Here is a 26,801-nt window from a genome sequence, read left to right on the forward strand (position 1 = left end):
TCTCTGAGATATGAATCTCTTTATGTGGGTAAATGTAAAATCTTGGGTAAGAACCCTTTTCCAAATATCGTCACTCCATGGTCTTCTAGCATTTAATGTTAAGCAAAATGTCTAATTTTTTAGAGATAAGTTTTTTTCTCCTTTAATAATGTTAAGATTGTTTATTTCTTTTCTTAAAATTTATAATTTTTACCAAAGTCTAGGTCTATATTCTTTTCATTAAATTTATCTGACAATGGTGAGGTATTTTAACTTATATAATTATAACTTTCTCATTTCAGTAGAATTCTCTTCTTTCATATTTTCATTATTCAATTTAATATATTTGTATTATTTATGCCTTAATTAGATAACCTTTGTTAATTTTCTTACCTATCATCTTCACTTGATTTAATCTTCTTGTCCTTTTATTTTCATTCATAGAGAGTTTTTTAGTTTTGCTTTCTGGATCACAGATTTTAATTTTACAGGGCTAATTCTGATTTTTACTGCTTCTATGTTCCCTTTTTAATTTTTTAATTTATTTTAAAAATTATTTTATTGCTGTTCAAGTACAGTTGTCTCCATTTTACCCTCCATCCCCCCCACACCACTCACCTGCACCTTTCACCCTCAACTCTGCCCCCTTTGGTTTTGTCTATGTGTTCTTTATACACATTCCTTGATGACCCTTTTCTATTTTCCCCCATTATCCCTCTGCTCCATCCCCTCTGGTTACTATCAGTTTGTTCTTTATTTCAATGTGTCTGGTTACATTTTACTTGCTTATTTATTTTGTTGATTAGGTTCCAGTTATAGGTGCAATCATATGGTATTTGTCTTTCACTGCCTGGCTTGTTTCACTTAGCATAATGCTCTCCAGATCCATTCATGATATTGTGAAGGATAGGGGCTCCTTCTTTCTTTCTGCTGCATAGTATTCCATTGTGTAAATGTACCATAGTTTTTTGGTCCATTCCTTTACTGATGGGTACTTAGGTTGCTTCCAACAATTGGCCATTTTAAGTTGTGCTGCCATGAACACTGGAGTCCATAGGTTCTTTTGAATTGGTGTTTCAGGGTTTATATGAGATGCAAGGATGGTACAACATTCACAAATCAATAAATGTAATACACCATATAAACAAAAGGAAAGATAAAAATCACATGATCATATGAATAGATGCAAAAAAAGCATTTGATAAGGTACAGCACCCATTCATGATAAAAACACTCAGCAATGTGGGAGTAGACGGAGCATACCTTAACATAATAAAGGTCATATATGAGAAACCTACAGCCAACATCATACTCAACAGGCAAAAACTAAAAGCTTTTCCACTAAGATCAGGAGCAAGACAAGGATGTCCACTTTCATCACTTCTATTCAACATAGTATTGGAAGTCTTAGACACAGTGATCAGATAAGAAAAAGAAATAAAAGGCATCCACATTGGAAAGGAGGAAGCAAAACTGGCACTGTTTGCAGATGACATAATAGGGTACATGTAAAACCCTGTAGACTCCACCAAAAAACTACTCAATCTAATAAGTGAATTTGGCAAAACAGCCACATACAAAGTTAATATCCAGAAATCAAAGGCATTATTGTACACTAACTACAAAATATCAGAAGCAGAAATCAGGAAAAAATATCATTTGATATAGCAACAAGAAAAATAAAGTACCTAAACTTAGGTACTTTAGTACCTAAGGAATAAACTTAACCAAAGAGGTAAAAGAACTTTACTCAGAAAACTACACAACACTGAAGAAAGAAATAAAGAAAGACACAAATAAATGGAAATATATACCATATTCATGGATTGGAAGAATTAACCTCTTCAAAATGTCCATATTATCAATGTTAATTTTTTGACCTAATACTAAATTTATTTTTGTTTATTTAGTTTTCTTTTTTCATGTAGCTTTAAAAATGTTTTTTTTTCCATGCCTCCTAACCTTTTTTTTTTCCCATTGCAGTGGTTGTCTTCTCATCTTATCTCTTATTTTACAGACTTCATGTATTCTTGAATTTCCTTGAGAATGTAAAGTTAAAGTTGATGAAGCATATGTAGTTATTTTCAAATTTTAGTTCTTTACAGCCCCTTACTCTACATTATTGTTATTGCTTTAAGGTCAATAGTTTTAGGATAAGGTGTTAACCAAAGCTGAAAATTTCCCCAATAGAGTATTGGTGAGGTCTTCTTGAATTCTCTTCTTGTTACTTCGATGATTTTTAAGATATGATGCTCTCATATCTTAGGCTGAAGTTCTGCTTGATGTAAGTTTATATCACCAGTTCAGTGATTCAGTAGACCTAAGGGAGTGAGAAGAGATTCAGAAACATGGGTTGCACCAGGATGTGTGATTTCTTCTCTGTACTTGGTGAAACCTGCCACGCCAGGCACCAGCTCTTGGAATCTATAAATTTTCTTGTCCTCCATTTCAATTATAGGTGGAGCTGTGTTAGCCCTCTGGATACTCATTCTTCTCTGATCAAGAAGAGGTTGGGCCTGGAAGGAACCCCTCTGTCTCTAAGTTTGTGTTCTGCAAAGTCTGTGCTTGCCCTTGAACCTCCTCAGAGCACTGCTTCAAAAAGGCTATTGATTGGTAAAAATAGAGGAGGTCCCATCTGTTTTATAACTAAGTTACCATGGTACTCACCATCATGTAAATCACAACACTTATAAAAATGACAGAAGGCTCAATTACAATTAAGCTGGAACAGTAAGTGCAAACCCAGACCGTCTCAGCCAACTTGGGCATGTGGTCACCCTTCCTATGATCCACCACTATCTTAAGCAACTACCCATTCAAATTTGTGAGTATTATTGGGTGTCTATAAAGTTATTCTTTATAATTAATATATATGAACTTAATAATTTCTAATAACAATAACAATGGTGGCAGTAATAAATATTCATTTATTGGATGTTTACTATTATTATAATTTCTTCCGTGGTTTCATAAGGAAAATTCATATCTATACACAGATTTTGAACCCTTTCCTTCTCAAAGTCCCAGGAAACTTCTATCACTGGTGTCCAATTTTTAAAGAAACTCATTTAAAATTATAGCTGACATATAATATTACTTTTAGATATACAACATAGTGATTCAACATCTGTACAGTTTACAAAAGGATCACCACAATAGATCTAGTAACCGTCTGTCACCATACACAGTTCTTACAATATTATTGACTTTATTCCCTATGCTGTATATTATATTTTTGCAAGTTATTTTATAACTGAAAGTTTATACTTCTTAACCCCCCTCCCCTTCTCCATTCTTCCCCATCTTCTACCCATCTGGAAATCATAAGTTTGTTCTCTGTATTTGTGGATTTGCTTCTGTTTTGTTTTGATTTTTGTATTGTTTTGTTTTTTAGATTCCACATGTAAATGAAATAATTCAGGATATTCTTTTCTCTGTCTGACTTATTTCACTTAACATAATACTCCTCATCTATGGTATCTCAGACTAGATTTCATTCTTTTTTTTTTTCTTATGACTGAGTACTGGCCCCTGATTTTTGAAGTGCATTGATGTTATTGGAAAAGAGAAGACAGAACCCACTGATTGTCTCTTCCTTGCCTCTTCCTCCCTCTCCACCTCACCTCCATTCTGTATAGTTGTCCTTTGGTCATTTCACATATGTTACCTTTTGTTCTCAAATAGATGGTAAACTTCTTGAGAAGAAGAACCTTGACTCCTGAGTCTTTGACATTCTCATAGCTCCTAGTTTGGTGTCCTCCCCCCGCCACTCCCACCCCATGCTACATTCTTCCTGAATGTGTCTATAGTTCTGGGGGCAGATATAGGTTTTTTCAGACAATTTTTAACCTTCCCTGTCCTAGTTGTCATTACAACTTAACATCTGTTCCAATATTTCTGTTATAGTTGGATTTTATTCAACTTTTAATTCCACATTTCATCTCAAGAAGTAAATTAAACAATTAGCTTTGGTTACATAAATTTTCCTTTCTTTAATGGAGTAAAATTACAAGTATTTTAAGACAAACTCTAAATCTGAACAGAATAGTTATGATGACATAATTTTATATAATGAGAATCAACCTTAAATAGTGGAATTACAAGCTGAGAAGAGCTATTCAGTCATTATTAGGTCATCTACACATACTTAGCAAGACATTAACTTGGAGAGTGCCTAGATCTCTTTTTCTTGCCTTCTGTTTTTTAATTGGGCAATTATTATTTGATTGATGATTAAATTACATTCAATTGATTAAAGTTTCTACTTGAAAAGGAAACTTAAAGTTTTTAGCTATTTGATTATGTGAGGAAAGATGTGCCATAAGTTGTTTAAATCATCCTAAAGATGAGAAGTGAAAAGCAAAATTTTAAAAAGCTTAATGAGTCTTGACCTTTGTAATTGATTTTTACCTGGAAACTAGAAAAAAATCCAATACTCCCAATTCAGCAAATTATTGATTCAGACTTTACCCATTAAGCTGCACCTTCATTTTGTGCTAGGTGAACTGATTAAAACTGGTCTGACTATGTATTATCATATTTTGTTTTACTAGATGAGAGAAGAGCAAAAAGAAGATAGTCACTTCTAATACAGATTCTAAGTTCCTTGAGAGCAATATATAAATCTTAAACTTCTTTGCATCCTTTCTTTGACTTAGCATCTAGCACAATTCTTTGGGTATGGCCATTACTATGAAGATGTTGAACCAAATTTTTAATTATTCATTTTAGCAGACTTGGGACATGCTGTCTGTAAGAACATTGAAGACGCTTCTCATCTTAAGAGCTTTCTTATTTCAGGTTCAGCTCATGCTTAGCCTTTTCTTTTTCACAAAATCGCCACATCTAATGTTAGGATTTCCTATGATGAAAATTGAAAACTCGAATTACCTACTCACTCTCAAGTGCATGTCTTTCTTTTGATCTATGTAACATTTCAAATCTAGTTTTCTGAAAAGATACATCAATAATGGAATATTATCTGTAGAGTTTTGTTCAGTTCACACTTCTGCCACAAATTTTTCACCTAAAAACCATTACCTGCTTGGGTCTTAGTTTGCAGAGATTGTACTGCTGTCCTGAAGTGATTTTCACTGTGTGTTTTAAAATCCCCAGTGTGTATCAGGATTAGGGATGCGGTGCTGCTGATATTATGGCTATGTAAAATAATATAAAAATATCTTTCCTGCATTGCATATCATATTCCTCTGCCCTGATATCAATAATATACTGTGCAAAGTCTCCAAAAGCACCTTCCACAATACATTATAAGAGGAGTATAGGTCTTAGAATCAGAAGGTTTAAGTGTGGGGTCTCTGGGGTTTTAGGCAAGGCTGAATCTCCATCAGCCTCTTTTCCCATCTACCAGAAATGATTAATAATATCTAGTTTATTAGATTGTTATGAGCAAAAAATGAAATAATGTATGGTAAATAAACAAACAAAGACAACACTACACACAGCAGGGTGTTCTACACATGATGGACAGTTATTATCACATTATTATATTTTTCCTTAGGTTCAAAGCTTCCATTTCTCCCCCCTCTATTGTTTTAGGCTATGCTTACTGCTAATCAATTCAAGAAATAGTTATTATCTGTTAGACTGATTATAAGGTTTTCAAGATTTGAAATTCTTTCATTCCTGAAGTGTAAATAGTGACAACTATAGAAATAAAGTGTGCCCATGATGGCATCCTTGCCCCAAATCAGATTCATATTCCTTTGTTTTCTCATGAGATTCTGCAAGACTGTATGGCTGACCCAAGGATGAAATTCTCTGTAAAGTCCATAGATATATGACCCACGTTATATAACTCAGGACTTTGGCTTTGTGCCCACTTGTGGTTTTCCCACAAGTACACTAGACTGGAGTTTTTAGTATAAGATATGAGGATCTTTACACGTTCGCTTTACAAAGTACACTCCCCGGAGAAAAGCCCCCCCAGGTGTCCTGACAATTGAAGTTGGGAAATGTTGGTTCTAGACTGCATTTCTACAATGTATGGACTAGGTAGGAATCAAGATCCAATTCTTTATCCTTCATGTACTTAATCAACTTAGACTTCTCCTGTTTCAGCCTCTCCAATGTTCTATAGTTTTTACCTTCTTAAAAATGCTAACAATATTTTAAACAAACACTCCCAGTCTACTGTAAAGACTATTTCTGTGCTCTGCCAGGTAAGACATCATTTGGCATGAGTATCAGGAATGTCAGATTACAAATAAATTTCCATTCATAGGCCCTTATTCAAAACTGGTCCTTTTCTATACAGTGCACTTGTGGCATATAGTAGGCTTTTATTTAATGATCACTAAGCATGTACACAGATGAGTAAATTATGACTGGAGCTGATTTCCAAGTTGTAGGGAGAATGGTTGCTGATTTACACATTTTCCTTCTGCAGAAGCATCTCTGCAGCTAATCAGCCTCTGGGTTTGCCTTGCTTATTTCTGTTTTTGCAGGACATACCATGTCCTGCTCCCAGATGCATTGCCCCAGTGCCTTAGCATAAGCAGTTCACCCAGACGGGATTGCAGACCAGCCTCTAGAAACAATATCCAAAGGAGCACTGTGTGCGTGTGTTCTGAAGATGGAAATGATTATCATAAAAGATGTAAGAGGAATTATGTCAGGAATTCTCTCCAGATCTCCACTTTAGCAAGCCATCCTGTTTTGCATTACAGAATCACATTATGTTCTACAGCTCCTCTGTGGCTGTTTGGTGTTGGTCATGGATTTGTGAGAGATTGGGGTCAAAGTCTGCAATGTTTACAAACACAGGAGAAAAGTCAGCAAGAGATGGCCAAATCCAAATATGATCTTTATGATTCACTAAGTGGCTAGTCATTTGACCTATAAACAGAAAGCATGGTTTCTGGCTATGCAAGGTGTTCCCTGAACTCAGAGCTTTAAATAGTGTAACCAAATAAAATCATTCATCTACACTTCAAGTGCTGGCAAGCTGGCCCCTTCCTGATGCCAGGGTTTCTGCCTAATACCTGGTATAGTTTTTTATGGACTAAAGCTTAAAAAGAGCCACGGGAGCCAAGAAATATATATGTGTTCATGATGAATTAAGAGCCTGGAAATAACTGCAAGCCATTTGAACTGGGCTAGTGGGGTTTTCCCACAGCTTTGGTCTTGAGAGCCAGTGATCAGTAAAAAGCAGACAATGATATTCAGAAGCAGATAGCAGATCTTGATAATTTAGTTTCTTTCTGAGGGTGTCTTACTCAGGCAGATCTAACTGTTGCGTCCCTCTGCCTACCTTTAGACAAGACACCTCTTTTGATTTACATGTGGAAGTTTTGTGGAAATCACCAGTTGCCAGTTGGAGCAGGTTCAGGAGGCATGAGACGGAGCGACAGTCGTCTTGCTGTGAGTGAGGGATGGAGTTGAGTGTCTTTCATCTTATGATCAGCTGAAAAGTAGTTTGGGAATGTGTCCATAAATGTGTGGGGATTGATGGGCATGCAATCAAGTCTACCTCCAAAGAAGCAGGATGCCCTTCACAACAGTTTTATTGAAACCACTTCTGCAGTTTCTGATTTGAGTTCTAGTTTGGAAGCTGTAAGGGGAGTCTGAGGAGGGACTTGATTATATTGCATACTTCCTGCCTCTCTTCCAAAAAAGAATAAAGTCTAAGCATTAAAGAACTGAATTTAGAGTACCATGAGTGTCATTCAAACCTATTGCACCATCAAAATGTTAAAATAAGATGCCCATTGGGCAGAAGACTAACACAGATAGGATCCTGGACAAAAAGTTTCTGGAACCATTTCTATCTTTAAAAAGGTCCTCAGACTTGTGTCCAAGATGGGGGGAGGCAGTTAAATTTTGTGTCTTGGAAGTTGGGAGTATTCCATAGCTGGATTTGTGTGGTTGAATCACCCTCAAAATGCTTCTCCTGAATGTTCTGTTGGTGTCCTATAATGGCTGCTTAAACCCATTTGTGAGCAGAGGAAGAGAAGCCAATTGCTCCAGAAAAAAGGAGAATGTAACAGCTATGTGCTGGAGAAGGGTGGACTCTTTCTGAAGACTATAGCAATTATGTTCTGGTCTTCTCCATGTGGATTTCTGTATCACTTTGATTTAAGCCAAAAGGAAAAAAATCAAAGAAAGGGATAAGATTACTGCATGCAAAAAGTTTCTGATTTAGGGGAGGAGAGACCAGATCAACACGCACTTCAGAAAGCCATTCCTGGGCAGGCAGAGATGTGATAAGATACAAGTAGAACAGATCATCTGGAGTGCACCAGTGACTTAGGAAACACAGTGTGAGTTTATGGGGTCTTTGGGAAAGAACCCATATAGAAATAGTTTGTGAGACCTCACGTGTGGGGAAAGAGTTAGTACAGTGTGATTTAACTCGAGTTCACATTTCTCCGCCTGTTCTCTCTGGAAAATTTGCATAACTTCCAGTAGCTCCTCTCTCATAGCAGTGACCCAGCCCCTGTGGGTGCAGACCACTGGGGATAAAGAGCTTTTAGCACTAGGTGGGGTTGAGGATGCTTTAAGGGTGTTTTTATTCTTAACTCAAAAACTCTGAAGAGGAAGTAGTTAAATATAAAAACTGATGGTAATTCCACCAAAGTTTTCTCTGAAAACTTCTCAGTGTTGATGACAGAGCTTGGAAACCCCACCCAATGGAGGAGGCGGTGATGGGTCTTGCTGAGAATAAATATGTATGCAGTAGGATTCTTAGAGAGAGGTTCACATAGGAAATAAGAGATGGACAAAGTGGTGTGAAACCCGCTGCTGAGTCATACATCTAGGCTGACATTTTAGATATTTTTAGTGTTGCAGGGGTTGGAAAAATGTTTGGCACTTGTAAATAATGCTTTTAAATTCTAAAATTTTTCAAGTCACTTTTATTGTACTGTATGCTGGATCCTGAAAGCATCTATATTGTATTTCACTAACTCAAGTACTTGAAATGACTGTGGTGGGTGAAGCCTGCACTCTGAAATCCCTAAGAAGCTATATTTGAGAATTTTTCTCTTCCTAGTTATTACAACTAATTTTCCCATTAAATCCTAGAGGACTGCTTTGAACCACTCTAACTCTCTGAAGGCAGAAATGTATTTCAACTCATTCACGCTGCTGCTAATCTCCTCAGTGATTTATGAGGTTTTTAAAGCTTTAATTCTCCATCTGTCAGAAGTCTTCCTTGGTAGTAAGTTGACAGTTTAAATTAGTGTTTAGACATGGCTTTCATAATGTCAGTTTTGTTTTGTCTCAGCAGCGTCTTGGAATTCCTTCCATTATACCTCAAGTGACTCATGGCAATAAATGACTCTCCTTCTCTTTTGTTCTTAATCAAGGAAGAATGGAGTGAACCACATAATGCTTGTAAAAGAGCAATTTTAATTAGTGCTCAGCTGTCGCCAGAGATGCTTGTCTTGTCTTCTTAGTATATAAATGTAGGACATGATGTGTTCAGGTGAACAAATACTCTTTTCCTGAAAAACCTCCTTTGGTTCCCTTCCAGAAAAAGAAGGGCAATTGCAACAGCAGCATTATAAAGCCTTCTTGAACTCAAGGGAGAGACCCCAAGTAGCTTCCAAGAGTTGTGTCTGGGATGATCTTTTTGGGATTGAATAAACCACCGAAGGAAAGAAAATCTCCTGACTGGGGTTTCCCTGCTCACCGCTAGGCGCTCCTGCCCTTGGGAAATAGTGCCAAGATACACGCAAGGCTACGGGTGCCTCTCCTGCCAAACTGCCAAGCTACATTCTCCTGAGTTCTAAGTATAAGGTAAACCCAAGATCCTTGGGGGTCCAAGTTTGTTTACTCTCAACAACATTTGACTTCCTAAGGAAAATGGTGAAAGAAAGTATAAAATTCCATTAACAAAAACCCTCAAGTATTTTTGGACATCAAACAACTCTTACAACACAGCTCTTTGATGAATTCGGTGTAAATGAATCAGAAACATATGGATAGTGTTTATGCTCAAATGCACATGCACTTAAAAATTCTAAGATAAATTAGTTTAGTGAGCTATGTTTGGGTCAATTCCAGCATCCAGGAACTTGGAAAATCACTTCTTGTGAGTGAAGATGCGGAAGCAATGGTTGGGCACCCCTAGAACTGAAAAGTGGGCACGTTTGGCATCCCAGGCTGTGCTGTGTGTCGTCAACACAGTAGCTGAGGGCACAGATCTTGGCACAGCTCCAGACCAGGAAGGACTGGGGCTACTGACATGGTAAAAGTTTCTGCATCTCATTACTAGCTGTCAGTACCTGTGCAAGAAGGTTCCACACTTAACAAACATGGCCCACCAACTTTCTTGGAGTCTTTCAGTCCTCAGACACTTTTGTAAATTGCCTTTTGTGCTTAGCTCAGTGGGCCCATAAGCTATGTGGCACCATTTGGGTACGACCAGTGCTTCCCTGTCACTTTGAAGATGGTGGGAACAGCCAATAATGTTATAGATGTGAGAAATGGTTTCCTACTTGGTTTCTGGTTAACCAAAATAACATATATGAACTATTTTTAAAAATCCCATTTGGATATGTAGTCCTAAAGGCCTCAACATTTCTCATTTATAGCAAGACCAAAAGTATTGAATTTTTGAATTACCTCATTTTTACTCAAATTTGTGTCATTGTTTACTGGGGAAGAAGAAAGAGCAAGTGGTGGAGGCTACTGCGTCTTGGTACATGAGATTTCTTTATTATTTTGAGCCTGTTTCAAAGGGCCAGGTCTGGATCATGGTTTATTGCTTTAGTGACCTTTACAGTGGTAAGGCGCTGGCTTTGAGAATTAAAGAAAACTTTCCCATGTCTCCTAATGTCCAGTCACAGAATATCATCTATAATGTACTTTCATTTTAGTTTGCTAAAACTCTAAATAACTATAGTATTGAATAACATAATACAAGATGCTGAGAGTAATGCAAAAATGTAAATAGCACAAGACCTCTGCCTTCAAAGAACCTACCACTGAAGTTACAAAATGTTATATGAAATCATTGCACTAGAGATGTCATAATAATATGCTATGTCATTGCTAAACTAGTGACATAAACCATTGCTTTATGAGTTGAGGGATTGAAGGTGGACCTAGACTGTGGGGGATAGTAAAACGATCATGAGATATGTGAACATTTTTGGAAATAGAACAAAATAGAGAATATTATATTTGCTGCATTTCTTCTAAGACAAGTATTGTATGTGGTTGAAATATTGTACATGCTTGATAAACTCTTTAGCCTGATAAAATGGAGGAAGAATTGAAAATCCAAGCTCTGCCATTAACTAATTTTGTGACTCTGTTCAAATTAACTCTTCTTTGCTGACATCACTCATCACTAAAATGGTATTAATATTGATATTAACATTAATATATATCTATAATTTATTCATTTGGTGGCCCTTTGAGTGATTATGCTGTGTCAGGCACTAATGAAGAGAAATGAACTACCAATATATGCAAAGAATGGTGCTGTAATTGGCACATTGTGGATTTGGTGGAGGCAGTGGGGTTGTGTAAGAATTAAATGGCAGGGGGAAGGTAAATTGATTTTCGACTATGCAATTCTTTTGGTTAATGGAATTATTTGCATAGGCATAGCCGAAAAATGTTTTAAGACCAAAGTCAGATAAATATCATTTTCTTCATCATATATTGTAAACTCTAACATTGTTTCTTTTTTTTTCTTTCTTCTCACTCTTTTCTCAGACTTTTGTCTGGAGCAGGAGAAGGAGGTAGTGCTAATAACTGTAGTAGCTCTGTCTTCACTCACATACTTTGTTCTACTCTTTTCAAAACCCACCTGGTTTCAACATGGCTTTATAGGTGGCATGCTCACTCCTCTGTTTGCTGCTCTGTGTATGCTCTCCCTCGACTCAGTGTGTGAACTTGTGAATGTACATCTCTTTATGGGTCAATGTCTCCATCTTTAAAGTAGGCTAATAATAGTGACTAATACATAAAGCACTCAGAGAGCCTCATGAAAGATACAAAGTCTTATTATTATGTTCATGAAGCCTATTGCTCTTTGTCCCATTGCCCTAAAGATACTTATGAAATTTTCTTCTCTTAATAACCTTTTATACTTTATTAGTTTGATCATTGTGAGACAACTTCTTCCTTGCATTATTGAAGGAATTGGGTGCAACCAAAAGAACAATTATATTTTTGGGAAGCAAGAGTGGAGAGTGTGATGGATGGGAAGAATAAGAAAATTATGATCCTTCTGAGGGCACAATATTTCTAATATGGTAAAAAGGAAACAAGGTCCATCATCACATGGGACCACAGCGATGCAAGGACACCAGTCAGACCAAGCATCTGAATGTCAATAAAGAGCCTATAGAAGGACATACTCATTTTGACCTGTTTGGAGCCGAATAGCTTGTCATATGTGTATGCCATATATCTATGAGAATCAAAGACCTAGCCAATTTTGGCTGGTTTTATGCCAAAGAAGTCAAAGTTCAAGACCTCAAAATATTTAACTTCTAGAGAAATAGAAGACTTCTGTATTAGGGGAAGAATTGAAAGGAGAGACAATGAGAGAATATGAAATAGAACCCTGTCATAACATTGTCCAACATAATCAAACACACCACAAATTCATGACATACCCTCAGAGAGAAAATCTTCATTCAAGTAAAGATCTAATAAAATATAGATGTAAGTTGTGGCTCCATCCGCAGCCAGCCTCTGGCCATCTCAACGTACAAAGTTTGCCCAGTGATCTCGGGACCTCTGAACAGGGATACCTGTCTCCTTTTTCTTCTTTTCTCTGGCATGTAGTTGCTCCTGTAGGCAGTATCAGGAAACTATCTAAAGAACAATACTTGGAAGTATGCCAAATTATTATCCTCACCTGAGCACCCACATGTCTCAGGCACAGCCTGGGAGAATTCACTGCTCTGCAGTTTGAGACCCTCCGTGCCATGGGAACAAGAGTGTGAAAGAGGAGGAGAGTGCTTTGCTTTCATATCTATCTGATGTACATACCATCTATCTGGTGGAGATGGGGTCCATTTCTGCCATAAATGCCTAGCTTCTGGAACCTTTTAGGTGCTTAATAAATGGGAATCGAGGGAGTAAAACTTTGACTAGAAGGGAAGGCATAGAACCAGGGAAAACAGAGGAGAAAAGGTAGCCAGCCAGTCAGTATATACTTCAAGAGATCTGAGCTTCAAGCACTCAGGAAATCTTCATGAAATTGCTCAAATTCATAAAAGAAAAATCCCACCTTGAATTTTTTAATTCTTGACAGTCATTGTCCTTTAAGAGGAAAGATGAAGACAGAAGGGGCATGTCTGTGGGGAAAAAAACTACTTGATTTAATTTTACTTTTAATGCCATCAAAATATCTCTATCATCTATCTATCTATCTATCTATCTATCTATCTATCTATCTATCTATGCATCTATCATCTATCAGCTGTCTTTCTCCTGACCAGCAGTGCTGTGTGGTGGAGTGACCACTGCACACGCACTCTGTGCAAGGGCTTGTGCAGCCTTTAGGAGTCACTTGGTCTCTCTGGCGCTCTGCTCACTCTTTTATAAAATGAGAGGTAGGATGAGTTCCATTTCTCAAATTCTGTTTCTACCTGGGTTTGGTTAAAATTTAATAATTTGACCCATCATAATTTCTACAACTTATTTTCATTAACAATAGAGGGTGGACATCACACTTGATGTATTTTCTTTTAAATTCCATACATGTTTTTCAAATGCACAAGGAGATAATAATACATATAGAAGAAACAAATTTAAAGGATCATTATCAATCTCTGCATTTCTAATTTATACTCTTCTCTGATATAATTTTTCATACATTTAAACATTAAATTATGTTTTCACATTTAAGCCAGAAAAAAAGCCAATTTTTCAACATTGCATTATGAACATTTTCTTTCTTTCTTGTTAAAGATTTTTTTAAAATTTATTTTTAGAGTGAGGGGAAGGGAAGGAGAAAGATAGGAAGGGAAATACCTGGGCAACAACCTAGGTATGTGCCCTGACTGGTAATCGAACTGGTCACCCTTTGGTTCACAAGCCAGTACTCAATCTATTGAGCCACACCAGCGAGGGCAGTATTATGAACATTTTCAGGCAAACAGAAGAATGAAAAGAACTCAGATTTTAAAATGACTTTTTTTTGTTTGTTTCTAAATGACTTGTCACATCAGATCTTAAAGAATAAGACTGAAATACTAAGAGTACAGCTACTTTTTATCTTGGCTTTAAAAGTAGGTTTAGCTGAGAGCTAACTTAGGTACCTAGGTTCAAAATGGCTTAATAAAATGTATATCTTAGTACATAAAATTTTTCTATTATCAAAGCCTATGGACAATAAACCTAACTGCTCCCTGTGTATTTCCCTGAATCTTTATTCTTGAGCTTCCATGGAGGAATTGGTCAAATCTTGGCAATGTTATTGACTTAAAGCTTTAACAATGGTATTTACATGTTGCCAGTGAATAAACAATGATTAAAAGAATATTTCTAAAATAGACAGTTTTTTAATTCATCATAGATTAAGGTATAAGACTGGCACAATGGTTGCAAAATTTTATTGTTAAAATACTTAGTAATAAACCTAACCAAGGAGGTAAAAGACCTGTATTCAGAAAACTACACAACACTGAAGAAAGAAATCAAGGAAGAAACAAACAAATGGAAACATATACCGTGTTCATGGACTGAAAGAATTAACATCATCAAAATGTCCATACTACCCAAAACAATTTACAGATTCAATGCAATACCTATTAAAGTACCAATGGCATATTTCACAGACATAGAACAAACACTTCAAAAATTTATATGGAACCATAAATGACCCCAAATAGCTGCCCCAATTTTGAGGAAGAAGAGCAAAGTAGGAGGGATCACAATACCTGATACCAAACTGTATTACAAGGCCACTGTAATCAAAACAGCCTGGTACTGGCATAAAAACAGGCACATAGACCAATGGAACAGAACAGAGAGCTCAGAAATAAACCCAAGTATCTATGGTCAATTAATATTTGACAAAGGGGGCAGCAACATAATATAGAGTAAAGATAGCCTCTACAACAAATGGTGTTGGGAGAACTGGACAGCTATGTGCAAAAAAATGAAACTCGAGCACCAACGTACAACATACACCAAAATAAATTCAAGGTGGATGAAAGATTTAAATATAAGCCATGGCACCATTAAAGTCCTACAGGAGAACATAGGCAGTAAAATCTCAGATATTTCACGCAGCAACATTTTTACTGATATGTTCTCTAGAGCAAGGGTCATAAAGGAAAGAATAAACAAATGGGATCTTATCAAAATAAAAACCTTCTGCATGGCTAAAGAAAACAGTATTAATATAAAAGAAGAACCAACTATACGGGAAAATATATTTGTCAATGATACCTCAGACAAGGGTTTAATCTCCAAAATATGCAAAGAATTCACACGACTCCCCTCTAAGAAGACAAGCAACCCAATTAAGAAGTGGGCAAAAGACTTGAACAGACACTTCTCCAAGGAGGACATACAGAGGATCCAGAGGCACATGAAAAGATGCTCAATATTGCTAGCTGTCAGAGAGATGCAAATTAAAACCACAGTGAGAGACCACTTTACACCAGTCAGAATAATCATCATAAACAAAGCAACAAACAACAAATGTTGGAGAGGTTGTGGGAAAAAGGGGACCCTAGTTCACTGTTGGTGGGATTGCAGACTGGTACAACCAGTATGGAAAACAGTATGGAATTTTCTAAGAAAACAAAATTAATCTGCCTTTTGACCCAGCAATTCCACTGCTAGGATTATATCCTAAGAACCCTGAAACACCAGTCCAAAAGAACCTATGCACCCCAATGTTCATAGCAGCACAATTTATAATAGCCAAGTATTTGAAGCAACCTAGATGCCCATCAGTAAATGAATGGATCCAAAAACTATGCTATATTTACACAATGGAATTCTATGCCACAGAATGTAAGGAGCTCCTACCCTTTGCAACAGCATGGATAGAACTGGAAAGCATTATGCCGAGTGAAATAAGCCAGGCAGTGAAAGACAAATACCATATGATCTCACCTTTAACAGGAACCTAAACAACAAAACAAACAAGCAAGCAAAATATAACCAAAGACACTGAAACAGAGAATAGGCTGACAGTGACCAGAGGGGACAGAGGAGGGAATTTCAGGGGAAAAGGGGAAGGGTTTACAGGAACAAGTATAGAGGGCACATGGACAAAAACTAAGAGAGGTGGAAATGGGAGGGAGGTGGGGAGCACTGGGGGGTGGGCAGGGATGGGAGTAAAAAACAGAAAACTGTACTTGAACAACAATTAAAATTTTAAAAATTTATTCTTAGTCCATAATCCTTTCTTTAATTAAACACTGGAGGCCTAATTTTGAAAGAATATTTAAACGTAGCTCCAGGGGAAGACTACAGGGCCCTCTCTGAAATATTTTTGCAAACATTCCAGATCTGGAATTATACCAGTGGTCTTGAACTTTACTGATCCACTCATATTAGTAAAACACTTTTGCATGTGACCTCATACGTGAACTATACATGACACACACACACACACGCAAAAGAATTATAAAAAATAAGATAAAACTAAAATAGAGCACAGAATATCTGCCCTCACTAAATTTTATCTGATTAGTTATATTCTAGCTCCTTAGTTGTTGGCAGTGATGTTGCTTAACATTATTAGTTAATATCCTAAGTAATTTATATTCTTTAACTTTGAACTTCTTAACAAAGTTCAACTTTAACTAGAGTGACTATAAGTTTGTAATTTCGAAAACTTAATAATTCCAAACAACTTCTGGATAGTGGGTTTTTTAATTTTTATTTTTTCTTGTTTTCATTTCATCACAGAAGGAACGTAAAGTGTCAGCTCCGCATATCTCATTGTTCCTACATATTTGTATTCCTGAGAATACTTCAATTTGAGAATTTATTTAAAGAATATTTTTAATGCTTTTGTCTATTTTGTGAATTAGATAATATAACCTACAAAGTCACATAATTGGGCTTAGCAAGAAGTCTCAACACACTGCAAGCAAACTCCCGAGTAAGAGCTACACCAGCAGCCCCTCTGTGTTTCGGGACTGCCACCTCATTGTCTGTTCATGCCACATGACCACTGGACACACAGAGCATGAGCACTGCTGGCAATCCTCACATTTAAAATGATTTTGAGAATTATATAAATTAAATAAAAATACAATTAGAGATGGAATTTCTTTATCCCGCCAATGCAGTAGGCATGGATGTGATTCCACCACGAAATTCTAATATGGAAATGGTGCATTTGACAAAGTTTTTCCAAATCAAATTAATTAATTTATAGACCCTATCCTGTCAGGCTGGGATATATAACCTAACCCTGTTGAAGTCTGTGGGGAAGTCTTCTGGAAGTGTATGTGGCTCCAAACATTTTATGCTCACTGCCGGAGCCTGTATGTTCTGTAACCCAGGATGTTCTGTGGGTGCTTCAGCCAAGTTCTGGAGCCCTGAGCTCTAGATTCAGCCTTCCTAAGTAGATAGAGTGGGGCTCAAGCTCTTTGTGTTTTTAGAACTTGAACCACCCCTCCATCCCTGTCCAACAGAAGACATAAATTAAGTTCAATAAATTACTCTGCCCCAACCATGTTTGGGGCCATACTGAAATGTCTGCTAAGGGCTCTCTGCTTCTTTCTCCCTAACAAAGGGCCTCCTGCGCCTTCAGGTGTTGGTGCTGCCATCACCACAAAGTCCTTGCTGCTACCGCCACTGCAGCTTTAGATCCACTCTGTGCCCACCCAGAATCTCCCATTTCCCCAATGTCACAGAAGCTTGCTTCTACCTTTATTGACAGCCTCCTCACTGCCAGTTCCTGAAGAGGACAGTCACAGACGAATGTGTGATAAGTGCTTTGCGGCTCTCATCCCCATCTCCTCAGACGCCTGAAGCTCTGTGACTGGCACAGACTTGTGTTGGTGACCCTTCCTCCCCTTAGAAAGAGGCCTTTTCCAGGAGCTTCCAGGGCTCCTCACACAACTCAGGCCCCGCTGGGCCTGCCCCACAGTGGGCCAGGCCTGCTTGGATGTGTTTGCTTTCCTGCGGTAAACACAGCTGGTGGGTGGGAGGGACACCTGATCCACACACCTTTAATCACTAACACGGAATTAATTGCTAATAAGTTTTTATGTTTGCCGCTACATTCTCAGCATTTTCCGATATGTTGGTCTTGTCTGAGATATGTTGGTTTTGTTAGAATTCGACGAAAAAATGGTACGTCAAAAAAATTTATAACTCTCATTTTAATTACTCCCAGACCCTTTTTTGCACAACTGGCTGGCCGGCTGGCTGACTGATTCAATGTAAATGTCCAGAAGGGTGGGACCATTTATAACCATAGAAACCAATACAGGACTTTTACCCTAAGCTATGCTGGATGGATAAACAAACATTGGGACTAGACAGCTGACACCTACAATCTTTGTAACCGTGTCTCTGTAGAGTCCCCCAAACAGAGCTCCAAAGTCCTCATCCATCGAGCAGATTGGCTCCTTTGTCAGGCCATCGTATTATTTAGAATTTTTTGAACATTTTATAGACCATATTAAATAGATGGGCCAGTGTCAAAATCAATTATTTTTATAACTCAGTCTTGAGAAGAGAAACATTATTTATTATAGTAACTATGAAACAGATGTTGTAATATATGTCCTAATTCAATAAAAAAATCAGTTAAAGCAGTCATTTTATGGCTTTTCCCAAGAACACTAGGTTAAATTTGGTGTGTCTGGTTCAAAACAAAAATTCACGCGAAGCGTGTCAGAGTAAGTTTAAGTTAGCAAATATGCAAGGTTTAGATCCAAAAGAGAAATGGGAAACTAAAACATTGGTTTGGGGAAAACTCCCTTCTCCTTTCTAAGCAGATGTTTCACAAAGACAAAGGAAGCCTGGGCCATGGGGACCAGCAGTCTGTCAGTGGGGGCGGGGGACACCCCGGAGGTGGCGGAGTGCACGTGGGTGTGCCGGCTCAGATCTGCTTCACTGGGAGCAGCTCCTGGAGATCTGGTATGAACAGGGGTCTGGTAAAAAATCACACCTGATATGGCAGATTGTCAGCATGGCTCTGACATGAAAAGTGAAGTACTGTATTAAGTATGAAGGCTAGGCACTTCTTTCCAACCGATGTTCCTTCACTACCTTCTTTCAAATTGTCTCCACTTTGCCCTGAGCTTGGCAAGCCTGATCTTTGGGGGCTGGTGCTTGTAGCACTACCCATGCTGTGTTTGAAAATCGGGATCTTGCTGAGATTTAAGAAACTTTACTTGGTTTCCACCTGAGTAGAAGAAAGAGAATACATATATCTTCCAAATGGAATATGCCAATATTTTAAGCCAGGGCTACAAAAAATAAAGTGTACATAAAAGTGTACATACAGCCAAAAGCTTTTAAAGTCCTCTTTTTTTTTTTGCCATTACACTGGCAATCTCCTTGAGTACAAGTGAGTCCATCTTCTTTTACAAAATATATTCTGAAAAGTCATATGGATGTATACAAACTTATACATAATAAAGAGGAATATATAACAGATTAAAACTTTAGTTATACCTGACCATTAATTTAGAGTTAATCTTTGATGATACATATGCAACATTTTATATTTCTGATCTTTGACCAACCTGGGTTAAATAAACTCCTAATTGGAGATTAATGTCTTCTGGTTTGAACAACCTAATCATTATTTTCATTATTCTAATGTTATAAAGTTTATCAGAACTATGCTTCTTATTAGTAGCAGCAGCATTTTTATAAAACTATAATGACAACAGTGCAAAAATGTATATTGCAATTACACAAACTGCTTTGGGGACAAATAAGTGATGATGCCAAAACTGAATTTTTTCTGGCAGGCAGCTATAAAAATGACGGCCTGAAATATTAGGTCGTTAGCCAGTACTCACAGTCTATCTGGTGCGTAAAAATCAGTTGTGGAGTCAACATATAACTTCTTAAGGTGCCAATTTTGTGAAAGTAACATTGTACATTTTAGGGAATGCCTGAGTGATTAGTAAACCTAAATTTTGCAGTTCTATATATTTTTAGAAATCACTGTTGATACATATGAGAAAATAGTAAGGGGACCCACTAAGCAGCCTAGCTAAAGAAATTCCATTTTATAAAGAAATTCTGACTTCTGGTCAAGAGGGAGGCATAGGTAAACCTGGCTCACCTCCTCACACAATCATAGCAAAAATTACAACTAAACTACAAAACAACTATCATCCAAAATTGTTGGGAAATTGAGCTGTATGGAAGTCTGACAACCAAAAAATAAAGAAAAATTTACAGGGAATCAAGAGTGGAATGGAGGAAGCTTCAAATCCAATCAACAATTTGGAACACAAGGAAGAAAAAGAAATTCAATCAGAACCGCAACAGGAAGAACGCTGTTTTGTCTCTGTTAATTTTTCTTTATTTTACTTATTATAAACTTAATATTTGCCTGGGTGTTTTTTATGCTGTTGAAATACCCACTGAGTTCCTTGAGCATCCTAATAACCAGCATTCTGAACCCTGCATCTGATAGATTGCTTATATCCTTTTTGTTTAGTTCTTTTTCTGGGGTTTTGATCTGTTCTCTCATTCGGGCCTTGTTTCTTTGTCTCCTTGTTTTGAGAGCCTCCCTGTGTGTGTTTCTCTGTATGTATTTACAGCAAAAACCAACCAAACAAACAAACAAAAAAGGAGGGTAGTGTAAGGAGCCTTTGCAACAATTTCAAATGCACCAACATCCAAATCCAGGGGTGACAGAGGGAAAGAGGAAGAACAAGAAATTGAAAACTTATTTGAAAAAATAATGAAAAAAACTCCCCTAATTTGGTGAAGAAAATTGACATACAAGTCGAGGAAACACAGAGAGTCTCAAACAAGGTGGACCCAAAGAGGACCATACAAAGATACTTCATAATTAAAATGTCAAAGCTTAAAGATAAAGTGAGAATCTTAAAAGCAGCAGCACAAAAGCGTAGAGTTACCTACAAAGGAGTTCTCATTAGACTATGAGCTGATTTCTCAAAAGAAACTTTGCAAGCAAAAAGGGACTGGCAAGAAGTATTTAAAGTGATGAAAAGCAAGGACCTAGAACCTAGATTGCTCTTTCCAGCAAGGCTATCATTTAGAATGAAAGAGCAGATAAAGTGCTCCCCAGACAAAGGAAAGCTAAAGGATTTCATCATCATCAAGCCTTTATTACATAAAATATCAAAGAGACTTATTTAAAAAGATCTAGACTATGAACATTAAAAAGGCAACAAATTCACAAGTATCAATAATTGAATCTAACAATAACAACAACAAAAAAACCAAGCAAACAACCAGAACAGGAATAGAATCATACATATGGAGATCACTTTGAGGGTTATCGGCTAGAAGTGGGAAGGGTGAGAATGGGGGAAAAGGTGCAGGGATTAAGAACCATAACTGGTAGGTACAGGATAGGCAGGGAGATGTTAAGAGCAGTATAGGGAACAGAGTAGCCAAAGAACTTACATGCATGATCCATAGACATAAACTAAAGTGGGGAGATTGCTAGAAGGAATGTGGTGTACTGGGTGGAGGGATGCAAAAGGGGAAAAATTGGAACAACTGTAATAGCATAATCAATAAAATATATTAAAAAAGAAATTATGCTATAAAATAGTAATATTAAGGCACTTAATAATGCCTGTGTGTTCTATCATAGTTTAGCAATATGAAATCCTTATTCATTGGTTAGAAGATTGAATTGCCATATATACTACATACCTTACCAATTCTCAGTCTTTTTTAAAATTTCAACAAATATTTACTGAGCTCCTGCTTCACTAGGCATTGTGTAAATGGATAATTAGACTATAACTGACAACACCCTGGCCCTTCCCTCAAGGAGATCCTCTAGATTACTAATTTCAAAAGTTTTATACCACAAATATGCTGAAGAGAAAATCATGTTGAATCAATTTAGTCTTGGATGATTCAGAATATACTTTCAGATCTTTCGGTAATCAGGGTCATGTTATGAGCACCATTTATCATGGTATAATCAGAGCCTTGACATTCTAGTTAATAGCTTTTGATTTAGGAGTGTGCAGCTGAGAGTGTATTGCTTGTGCACTGCTCGGGCACTCGGTTTATAACCAAGAATTCAAAGCACAATGGACACTGGAAGGCAACCTCTTTCAGTTGTTTAGGGAAAAAGAAAGATATCTTTCTTCTGATATAAACAGGACACTGTCTGTTATCATTCATTCAACAGAATTTGTTGAATGGGTACTGTACAAATCTAGGTACCCACTTTGTTAAGCGACCCATCTGCTTCCACAGAAGCAAACATAGTGGTTTGTTTTATAATGGATACTCTGTTCCTCATATTAGAAAAGCTATTCTAAGAACAGAAAGTTGCCATTGATTGGGCACCTCTTTTGTCCAAGCATTAGTTTAGCATCTTACATAAATGATGCCTGATCCTTAGAACAGCATTGCGAAGTAGACTAGATGATTGCCTGTTATAGAAACAAATTCAGAGAGGTTCCATCAAGCTTCTTTCATGTCTCCTCACGATTAGTCAACAGAGTCAGAATTTGAACCCAGGCTGGTATAATTTTAAAATCTTTGTTTCCCATCTTAAAAAAAAATGAGTGTGTTGTCTCGTTTAGATTCAGCTCTACTTTCAAGAAGTGCCTCTTGTTCTAGCGAGGCTGTTATGCACAGAGGTAAGGGATTGCAACAGAAGGGGTAGGGCTCAGAAGGCTGAGGGCTCCTCTCAAAAGACCCTGTGGATATGGGAGGTGGCTGGCTGACAAAGGAAACTGGACGGTGATTGTATAAGGGAAGCGAGATGGTCTAACTGGTGGACAGTGAATTCCTTCCTCCTGGCGACACGAGTGTGTCAGAGGAGAGCAAGGCAGGAGAGTAACATTTCTTGATCTTGTGGCTTCCCCAACATCAGAACTTGAGAAGATGGCAGCTAAAGACCCCCAAGGTGACACTAAGACTGACATAGGCTAAGGACTGTGGTTAAGCTGAGGAGGCACCTGAAGAATAACTGTGATGTTCTGACAATAGACAGATGTTCTTTGCTGGTTCAAATTTTTTCCCTCAAGAGCACGGAATGTTTAAAAATTACCATGTTTGAATGTTATGGGATACATGAAAGTTCTTTTAATATAGCATTTTGAGTTAATTGAACTTTATGGAGAGAATGCTTGCCCCATTTCCAGATACTCCAGGAGTCCTGGTTTGAAAGAGGCAGGGGGACAAGCCATGTAGCAGCTTCCCGTAAGCCATACTTCATCATTACTGGTCACTAATTTACTACACATCACTAGTGTTTACTAAATGCTGAACTACACATTCCTAATACATAGTTGCTAATTACTAACATACTGTGTTTTACAAAATATGCCTTGTTCTCTTTCTCCTCTCCTTCTGAAATTCAAATTACCTATACATTAGATTGCTCTGCTGTGCCCTGCATGTCTCTTACACTTTGTTCCATCATTTTCTAACTTTTTTTCTGTCTGCACTTCAGTTTGAGTGTTCTCTCATTGACCTTTCTCTGCTGTGTCTTGACTGTGCTTAACTTCATTCACTGTTTTCCATTTCAGACACTGTATTTTTCAGTTCTAGAAAGCCCATCTAACTTTATAGATTTCAATTCTCTGCTTAACTTATCAATCTTCAAATGTTTTATCCATATTATCCTTCATTTTATTTAGCACAGTTATTATTGTCCTTTTAGGTTGTGTCTGCTAATCCCAACATTTGAATCATTTGCTAGTCTCTCTTATTGGCTATTTCTGGTCTCGATCACTCTCCTCGTGCTTCTTCACATGTCCCTCCCTGACTCTTTTAAATAATTTTATGGCAGCCTTTGTATACAAAGTACTTGTAGAGATTGAAGGCTATATTCTTTATGCCTCAGAAAGGGTCTTTCCTTTTGATTGAAAACTTGGCAGATCTTCATACCACCCCTAAAAATCTTGGCAGGTCTCCCCATCCCAAAAGACTAAGAGAGTTAATGTGTTCTCTGGCAGTTTTCAGCTGTGTTCTCCAGTCTTCAGATCTGTGATCTGGAAAATGTTTTAAATGCCTTGAGGAGATGACTTGGCCCTGTGTGTCATAAAGTCCCCCTTTTCGTGTAGTACTTTGTCTTCCAAAGATTGTTAGACAAAGAGGGATTGCAGTGTGCCTTTTAGAAGCTACTACACTGATTTGCATTCAGCAAAGGATCTCGGTGGGTGGGGCTGGGGGGTGGAGGGGATGGCCATCAGGTTTTAGAGCTCCTGAAGTTTCCAATTTGTTGTACTTTTCCTGCAACACCATCAAAAGCCTTGTTGGTTTCTCTTTCCACCTCCAGCCCAATCTTCAGTCTTTACCCACAATTTGCAAATTCCCCTAGGTAAGAAAGTGTCCGGCAATGTTCTGCTCACCTTGGAAAGACTTGCTATTCTCTGGTTTAGTTCAGTCAGTCCTTTTTGTTCCACATCTCTCCAGTGTCTTAAAAAATGTCTGTGTAAAATATATATATATGTAAAAATTACATCTATAATAATTATGTAAATATATAAACAGAATTATATATATGAAGAAATACATACACAATTGATTTTCATTGTTTGAGGTTATGTTTTATAAAGTCAGCAAAAACACTGAATTAGCAAATACTGAATAATTACCCCTGGGGAGACTATAGGCTTAGGTTATTTAATATATATTGTTGATTCATTAACACTGTGCTCATGGAACAAAGCTTATCTAATACGACTATTTTTTCCACAAGGCCCATCATAGCCTTCTTACACGTAGGAACACTAACGGCAACCCAGCACTATTCTTTAGGGCCATTTTAAACAGCAAAATCACCCAACAAAAGGACCAAATATGAAAAACATGGCATGAAATAGACCATGAGGAGGATGCTCATTTATTTCTGAGAGCTGAAACAAGCAGAACATTTCTTTGTTTGACCTCAGCTGGGAATGCGCACCTCAGGTGACTTACCTTTTCTGCCCCTTTGTGCATGTGCATGTCACAGCTGGGACCACAAGGGCACTGTGAGCTTTGATTGGAGCATTAAACAATACATCTTAGTGGATAGGTGAATCTCATATAAGGAATCTGTAAATAATGAGGGTCAACTTATATTTTTATACATGTATAGTATACATGTAATATATATAATTATATTTATATACATAATATAATATGTTGGATACATAAATATATATTTTAAATTATATTTATATGTTATATATGTTTTAAAATCTATTAAGTTATATATGTCTGTATATTTATACTTTCCCCAAATTATCTGGCTTGTGGCACTTTTATCGTGGGAATGGTGTTCTGTTACTTCCTACTCCATTCTACTTGGAAACAGAAGCCCTCAATTACCATTTAAACATATTTTTAAAGTTTCCTCATGGTATTATTTTCTGCTAAAAACATTTATTGCTAAAGCTTTTAGGAACTAGCTACAAGATATAGATTTGGCCACAGCCACAGGCAGATAACAACTTATGATACTTGGAATTATTTCTTCTGATTGTGAGCATCACCTCACCTGTCCTGTTCCACTGGGATTCCGTTAAGTTTTATCTTTTTAGTGGTCTACTTTGAATGAGGCTGGCACTATCTCCATGGCCGTTGGTCGACAGGTATCAAAATGGATAATGTCAGCATGAATCTTCCTGTAATTTGCAAAAACACTCCATAGTGGCTGTTGGGGAATTTCTTATAAAATAGTGATCTCCCAACTAGATTATAAATCACTCCTAGATGGGAGAGCCCCTCCCCCTGCGGGAGCAGAGTGAAGGCCCTCACATCTGGCTCACTGAAGAGAATGGAGAGCAAGGCCCCGGGAAGAAGAGAAACAAATGGAAGAAAGAACAACCTGGGAGTATCGAGGAGTGTCGAAGGGCCTGGCGTGGGCCAGTGACGAGCTGGAGAAGGAATCTTTTAAAGTTTTCTGAATTAGTCTTCATTTCAACGCTACCAGCTTTTTATATGTCCCTGGATCTTTATAGGTTTTCAGAGAAGAGCAGCAATGGGGGTAAATTTAAGGGAAAACAGAGCCCCTTTTGTTCAAGTCGCAGATAAGCAGAGTAAGAGAGGTCCTCACTGGGAGAAGGTGAGAAGTGGCTCTTGAGCACAGAGTTGAAGGAGGGTCCCCAAGCAGATGGGATCTCAGGGAAGAGTTCATTACAAGGCCACTGCCAAGGATCCTGCAGGCCTAAGGACAAAAACTTTTTTTTCTTCCCTGTGACATTAGCAGTGGCCTTGAAAGAAGCCCCTCCCAGAGATGAAGGCCTACATGCTCAGTCCCACATATGAGCTCTAGTAGTCATGCTTTTTAAGCCCGCTTCCTGTTAAATCCTCTTTACTTGGTCCTATAGCAAAGTGTGAAGAGTTGAACCATCCAGCGGGTCTTATTCTTAATTCCCTTTTCTCATTCAGCCTTGCTGACCAGGAACTCAGGGAACAGTTAACTGCGTTCCCTCTCCCTACATAAAGTTACCTAGGAGTGCTCCGACCAGGTATTTCTCTTCTACCATGAAGGAGGCAAATGCTGCCCCACTGAAACTCTGGCCTGAATTTTCCCTTTTCATGTATCCTTATAAGGCAGAGCAGACAGGGGAGGAGAATCATTTCAAGATGATGAAATGGCTACAAGCCCACAGCTAGAGGGAAAAAGATTTTCCCTTAATCAGATGAAAAAACAATAACATTCTATCATAATATATGTAATCTGTTTATAAACACTGAAAATTAATATATATGTATATGTGTATATACATACA

The 26,801-nt window shown here is 37.6% G+C and overlaps 1 long non-coding RNA gene across 1 annotated transcript; it reads right to left on the reverse strand.

Moving 5' to 3' along the window:
- Positions 1 to 1,817: 1,817 nt before the first annotated feature.
- Positions 1,818 to 25,060, reverse strand: LOC128628143 (uncharacterized). Its single transcript, XR_008392474.1, has 3 exons — positions 25,003 to 25,060; positions 24,432 to 24,510; positions 1,818 to 2,299 (listed from the first exon to the last, which is right to left on the reverse strand). It is a non-coding gene; the product is annotated as an uncharacterized LOC128628143 (long non-coding RNA).
- Positions 25,061 to 26,801: the final 1,741 nt, after the last annotated feature.

This window comes from Artibeus jamaicensis, unplaced genomic scaffold (assembly GCF_021234435.1).
Source record: "Artibeus jamaicensis isolate MK-2021 breed Jamaican fruit bat unplaced genomic scaffold, CSHL_Jam_final contig_548, whole genome shotgun sequence".
Lineage (NCBI taxonomy): Eukaryota > Metazoa > Chordata > Mammalia > Chiroptera > Phyllostomidae > Artibeus > Artibeus jamaicensis.